This window comes from Rhinopithecus bieti, unplaced genomic scaffold (assembly GCF_001698545.2).
Source record: "Rhinopithecus bieti isolate Rb0 unplaced genomic scaffold, ASM169854v2 scaffold_20798, whole genome shotgun sequence".
Taxonomy (NCBI): Eukaryota; Metazoa; Chordata; class Mammalia; order Primates; family Cercopithecidae; genus Rhinopithecus; species Rhinopithecus bieti.
In genome coordinates this window covers 7,822-14,867 of record NW_016810106.1, presented here as the reverse complement: position 1 = coordinate 14,867, position 7,046 = coordinate 7,822, and the positions used below count along the sequence as shown (strand labels likewise).

The following is a 7,046-nucleotide window of genomic DNA, read 5'->3' as shown; positions in this document are numbered from 1 at the left end:
GAAATATATCCTGGCATCATCATTTTAATAGCTGGCTGTATATTAAGTGAATCATTGCCACCCCAGAGGTGAAATTTCTTCTATATACATTTTTAATAGACTTGAGCAAGCATTTTTGGACTTGCTCCAAAATTTTGGAATTCATAGAAGAAGAATTTCTGGAGGAAAATAACATAAAACAGTTTGTGTTTTTAATAGAAATGTTCAAATTATCCTGCAGGAAAATTGGTTGAGTTTATACTCCCACCAACAGGGACAGAGCTCCAGGTTCCCCTTCCATTTGTCCTCTTTGCTGGTCTTTAAGCAGAAAATCTCATTGTTTTCATGACATTTCTTTGATTTCTAGTGCTTTTGAATCTTTTTCATATGCTCATTGGCCATTTTTATTCTTGGAGGAAGTTCCCTTGTCTCCATTGCCCATTTTCTGTTAGAAATCATTGGTTTTTTTCTGAGTAATTTTTTTTTCTTTGAGGCAGAGTTTTGCTCTTGTTGCCCAGGCTGGAGTGCAATGGCACCATCTCAGCTCACCACAACCTCTGCTTCCTGGGTTCAAGGTGGAAAAAATTCAAAACTTAAATTTCCTGTTGAATGCAATTTGAAAATACAGCCAGTGATTCCACCTTTCTTCTCTAGTAAGTTTGGACATTCTGATCTACTTGGTGTTTTATTATAGAACTCCTAGAGTGCCTGAGTCTTACACTGTGAAGATCCTTTTCTAAAACTTTACATGTAAGAGAATTTACATGTAAGAGAATTTAAATGATATTGGATGAGATCAGGCTGGATGAGAACTGATATCTGTAAATATACATTTTAGATGAAATCTCCGATTGCCACTCGTTTTCTTATTTAACTCATAAAAATAAAACACTTTGGATGGAGGGTAGGAGTAGGAAGGAGATTTATGTGTTTTAATTGCATGTCATGGTTTCATATCAAGGCAGAACATATGGTATCCCTGGCTTTGGACCTACAGAAGGAAACATACCTGCTGTATGCCAGAGGTTCTTGAACACCTGGAGGGACTACTGCAGCCCTGGGGTGGTGGGAGCCCCATCCAGTTGGGACCATGACCTAGGGATCATGCCGGGTACGGGGAGGCTCCAGCCAAGAGCTGAAATATTTGAGTCCTTGTTCTGCTCCTGCCATAGAATCCCCTAAAGACTGCTAAAAATCTACAAATTGAGGTCCTACCATAGACCTGGGGAATCAGAATCTCAAGGTTAGGGTTTAAAATTTTTTTTCTTACAGCATCATGGATGAAAATCATTATTTTATAGATTACATTTATATGGCTGGCTCATGAGTCTGTTTATTTCCTTCTGAGGTTCAAGCCAACACTTTCACTATTTCCTGGTAATAATAGAGAGTTGTGATTTTTTTTTCTTTTCTTTTTTTTTTTTTTTTTGAGATGAGGTCTCGCTCTGTGACCTAGGCTGGAGTTTGGTGGTGCTATCTCGGCTCACTGCAACCTCCACCTCCCAGACTCAAGTTATTCTCCTGCCTCAGCCTCTCAAGTAGCTGGGACCACAGGTGCATGCCACTGCACCTGGCTAATTTTTGTATCTGTAGGGACGGGGCTTTTCCATGTTGCCCAGGCTGGTCTAGAACTCCTAAGCTCAAGGAATCCACCTGCCTCAGCCTCCCAAAATTTTGGGATTACAGGCATGAGCCACCATACCCGGCCTGAGATCTCTTTAAAATTATTTAATTTTTTGTTTCTAAAGCAAAGCAATTTGACAGAGATCTTTATTGACTGAGTCATACATTGAGCCTAGCCCTAGCACTTTTAAAGGCACTGTGTGGAACGGTCCAGGCTCTCCAGATTGAAACTTCTCCCGCTTTACCATCCAGTTGTCTAGCTGCTGCAAAGCCCCAGATGCTAACCAGGAGTTACAGCAGGCCATGGAGGAGCAGGCACAGCTGGAAGCATACCTGGGGCACATGAGACTTTGCAGAGGGAGGGACATGGAAGGATGATGACCCCAGGTGGCCAGGAGTAGGTGAGGACTAGTGACAGCCCTTCCTAACTTCTGTGTCGATTATTTCAGGTGAAGGAGTGGCTGCAGTATCAACAAATGGAGAGATGAGTACGCTAAGTATCTCCATGGAGAGCATGCCATGTGTGGCAGAGGATGCAGGAGATGTTGGAGCAGGTGAGACCTGACCCTTCAGGCCCTGCCTTAGAGAGGTTGCTTGATCATTCTGAGCATCTGTGCAATGGGAGGAACACAGCCAGAGGTGGTCATGGGTCTGGGCTTTGTGGAGGTGAGGGCAGAGAGGGAGATGGTAGCCTGTCCAGCCACCAGCCCCTCTCTCCAGGGCCCTTTCCCCCTGTGCTTTGGGCAGGTTCGCACATTGAAGGAGAAGAAGCATGATATGCATCAGGTACAGGAACTGGAGACAAGCTTGGCCAAACTGAAGAACCAGATGAGTGAGCTGGGGCTGGGGTGACCTTGAAGCAGGACTGGCATCAGAGGGCTGTGGGGGCGGCTTAGAATGCCCCAGGGAGGTGGGTGCATGGAAGGGCTTTGAGGCAGAGGGAGAGAGGTCTGTGCCAGAAGACGGCAAGTCTTGTCATCTCCATGAGCCTCAGTGTCCCCATCAGCAAAGAGGGAGGAGTGCCCATTGTCAGCCACCCACAGTGCTATCTGAAAGTGGCTTGGAAGATTGGCTACCATCAGGAGCAAGGAATCATTAGCAGGGAAGCCAAGTTTGGGGAGCCTGAGAGGAACTGTGCACCAAGAGGAGGATTTTTTGAGAATCCAGAGGCCCTTATTGTCTGCTTCCTTTCTAAGCTGAACCCCTACACCTGGACCCCCCAACAGGACCCTCAGAGGTGGAGCAGCAGCTACAAGCTGAGGTCAAGCACCTGCGGAAGGAGCTGGAGAGTCTGGCAGGACAGCTCCAAGCCCAGGTGGAAACCAATGAGGGCTTGAGTCACCTGAACCAGGAGCAGGAGGAGATGCTGTGGGAGCGGAAACCCAAGCTCTGGGAGCAGCAGGGGGAGGCCTGCCGGTCCTCTGTGCAAAACGACCACACCACCATCAGCCACGTGCTCTCCCACAATCACCAACTCGAGGAGCAGCTGGCCGAGCTGAAGCAGATGGTAACTCCCACCCCATCCAAGAAGGGCACCAGTCTCTGGGGAAGGGAGGTGCGAGGACAGAGGCAGCTGCAGCCTGGGAGACAGGTGACCCTAGCACCCTCCAGGGCAATGCCGTGACTGTTTCTTGCTTCCTGCCCTCTGAATTTTAGAGGTTGGTAGTCCTGGGTTCCTCCCAGGTCTGGACATCATCATCCCAGCTGGAGCCATGGAGCCCCCAGTCACAGGGAAAGAGACAGTGGTATAAGAGCCTCCTTAGATTCAAACTGAATTCCAGCCTCGGCTCCACTGTTCACCATTGAACTACCTTGCATCTCCAAGTCTCGGTTTCTTTCACTTAAAAAGGAAGTGAGCTTTTTCCTCGCAGAGGTGCTGAGGATTAAATGAGATAATACATGGAAATATCAGGCATGCAGCACACTTAGCAAATGGTGGTTGTCTCCCTCTGCTTTTCCTCCAGTCTGTGGCCTACAGTTTAAATGGAGAGAAAAGGGTGTGAGATTTGAGGCAAGGGAAGGAGGCATGGGGCTCTAGGCAAGTAGGGGCAGTCACTTAGGCCTGGAGCAAGGGGCCAGGGACCTGGGCAGGCCACAGAGCCCCACAGTGCCCTCTCTACCCTATTAATGGGCCCAGAATTTGGAAGCCAGCCACCAGCTGCCCTCATGCCTAGGGTCTTCCTACAGGTGGAGCTGAAGAGCCAAGAGGCTCAGAGTCTGCAGCAGCAGCAAGACCAGTACCTGGGTCACCTGCAGCAGTACATGGCTGCCTTTCAGCAGTTGACCTCCAAGAAGGAGGCGCTGCAAAGGTAGTTACTGCTGCAGACCTTGCTCATGGATCAGCTGCAGCAGCAGGAAGCTTAGGGCAAAACAGTGGCCGAGATGGCCCGCCAAGAGCTGCAGGAGACTCAGGCGAGGGAGTTACTGAGGGCAGGGCCCCAAGGGGGACAACCTGGCAACCTCCGTGCTTTCTCACTCTCTTTCCTGGTCCCTTAGGAGCGCCTGGAAACTAACAGCCAGCAGAAACAGCAGCTACAGGCCCAGATGAGCATCATGGCTCTCCCTGGGGAAGGTACGGGAGACTACTCAGAGGAAGAGGCGAGAGCCCCAGGAGGAAAGGGGGACTGTTAGCAGCATAGGATTGAGGAGTTGGAAGAGACCTTTAAGACAGCTGGTCATTATGCCTACCGGTGTCCGCACTAAGTTCGGTATCAATATGGTGACCTCCTGGGAGCAGGGGGCCATCAGGTTGCCTAAGGATGGGAGAACTGGCCCAGGTCAGAAAGGGTGCAGGTCAGAACTCCCATACTGATGGCTAGTGGGACTGTGCCTGGACCACATAGCGAGACCTTGGCTCTTAGAAAAAAAAAAAATGAAAATAGAGAACAGCTACTCATTCCTATCTGGGAAGGGGCTGGCCCAGGGTTACACAGTGAGGGTGGGGACAGAGGTGGGCCCACTGTACCTCCCCTGTTGGGTTGTCTGAGGACCCCTCTAGCCACCCCCCACAGGAGATGGACTGGGCAGTAAGGAGGAGAAGAAGGTGCCTCAGCCCATGCCGAGCATCTTGGAGGACCTGGAGAGCTGGGAGGCCATGGTGAGCCTGACTCCCACTGCCCCACCTTTGCTGCCTCCCTCTGTTGTCCCTCCCAGACCCCCTTTTGCTCTTTATTTCCTGCCCTCTGGTTTCTCTGGACCCTTGTGCCTTCCCTGGGAGCCAGTGGTCAGACATCATTTCACCTGTGACCCACAGATGCACCCTCGGAGGCCCCAAAGGAAGAGCTCCTGTCCCCCTCCCTGCCACATTTGTCCTGTGTATCCCCCTACAAGAATGCACACGCCTTGCCTGCAGGTGGCCTTTTTAAACTCGGCTTTAGCCAGTGCCAAGGAAGAGCAGTAGGCACAGCTATGTGTGCAGCTGAAGGAGCAAAGGGTGCGCTGCCAGCGCCTGGCTCATCAAGTGGCCTTGGCCCAGAAGGAGCCAGAGGTGGCAGTCCCAATCCCAGGGACTGGGGGCAATTCTACATGTGGGGAGATCCACTGGGTTTTCACCATGTTGGCCAGGCTGGTCTTGAACTCCTGACCTCAAGTGATCCACCCTCCTTGGCCTCCCAAAGTGCTGGGATTACAGGCATGAGACACCACACCCAGTCCAATGAAGACCTTTTTAAAATTTGCAGTTCAGGTTGTGGAAAATTTGAGCTACAAATTAGCAAGAGTATACTCTTCATATGAATGTTGTCAGATTCATCGTTTAATAATTGGTGTTTATATTTTCATTTAATGTCATCCACTTTTCTACAGGGTATGGACAGTGGATTTGCAGGTGGAGAAGACAAAATTTATAATGTTTATGATCAAGCCTGGAGAGGTGGTAAATAAAGATATGGCCCAGAGTATTTATAGGTCCAGTAAAAATCTGAACAAGGACATGTATGGTGATGACCTAGAAGCCAGAATAAAGACCAACAGATATCAAGCCGTATAACTCTGTTTCAGTATTTACACCAGTGAAAACAAAGTAGTTCATAGTCTTTTCTCTTGTTCCCTAGATTTGTTCCCGACAAGTTTTCTGGTTCAGACCACAGGCAGAGAGGCTGAGAGGATGAGAAGGACCCGTTCAGTCTGAGGAAGAACCTTTTGGGACAAGTTTTTTGGAAGAAGCCAGAAAGGATGGTGGCTTCAAAGACCCTCAGCAGCAGCCCCAAAGAAACATGAAGCATGAAGGCAAGAAAGGAGCGAAGGAGAGGACAACACATCCTCTTCAGAGCAAATGAACTGTGATTGATCCATAACCTAATAGATGCAAGGGCTATGGGGGCACACTTTGTGAGTGGTCAGGACACAAAACCAGATCAGGATGCTACTTGTTATTATTGTGTGAAAGTTGGGAGTTGGGGAGGGAGTGGGGCAAGAAAAATTCTACTTTGAATTAATTTGTTTTTTTTAAAGAGAGGTTTTATTTGTGCTCTTCCCACCTTTCAGCATTTATAGAACATGCCTGGCACATCCACAATCCAGACACTAGCCTTTTGTGTGACACGTAGTTTTTGGGGTTTTTTTGTGCGAAGAACAGCGTGCCTTATGATCCAAGTCGCCCAACCACAGTGAGGAGGAAGGATGTTCACATGTTGGAACGATCCCTGCCAAATAAATGTGGCCCTGTTGCCACTGTGTTTAATTTGGATGTGGGGAAAAGAAGCTCTTGCTTCTTGGGTTCAAATAAAAACCTTTAGACAAATTCTCGGTTATGTTTCCTTTAATGAATAGGGCTGGCACAGTCTGCAAAAATCTTCCGTCTTCATCAGATGTTTGGCATACTTTAGCCTTTGAGCTTGAACCTGAAGTCTGAAAAAATAAGGCACTGTAGGGAAGGGAAAGGCAAATGTCCTGCAAAACATTCAGTTTTGAAATCACCTTTTTATGAGGGAGTCGGTTAAAAAGAACTCAGGCAGTTTTTAATTTTCACCTTGTTCTTTTGTTTTCTCCTCAATTCCCATATTACCATCTTTGTTGTTCTTATGACTCCCTCACCCTCCATTAAAAATTGCAAATTGGGTGAGTCTCAGTGGCTTAGTCCTATAACCCCACTGCAACTTTGGGAGGATGAAGGAAGAGGACAGCTTGAGGCTAGGGTTCAAGACTAACCTAGCACAGCATAGAAAGGCCCAGTCGACCGATGAAAACAATAAACTGAAAAATAAAGTAAGTAATCAATCTGGCCCTAGATCACATAATCCAGTAGGAAAGACGAAGATTTCAAGCACCCCAGCCTCACCCGACTGGAAAGTGCGCTGCTGGGTCCCTGTAAGATATCTAGTATATCTTATGCTAACCATTGCGTATTCTTTTTATTTTAATTTATTTACTTATTTATTTTATTGAGACAGAAGTCTCATCTGTCGCCAGGCTGGAGTGCAGTGGCACATCTTGGCTCACTGCAA

The 7,046-nt window shown here is 48.1% G+C and overlaps 1 pseudogene; it reads left to right on the top strand.

Moving 5' to 3' along the window:
- The window catches only part of LOC108541733 (golgin subfamily A member 2-like), a 15,629-nt pseudogene extending 10,039 nt beyond the window's left edge, over positions 1 to 5,590 (top strand).
- The last annotated feature ends 1,456 nt before the right edge of the window (positions 5,591 to 7,046 follow it).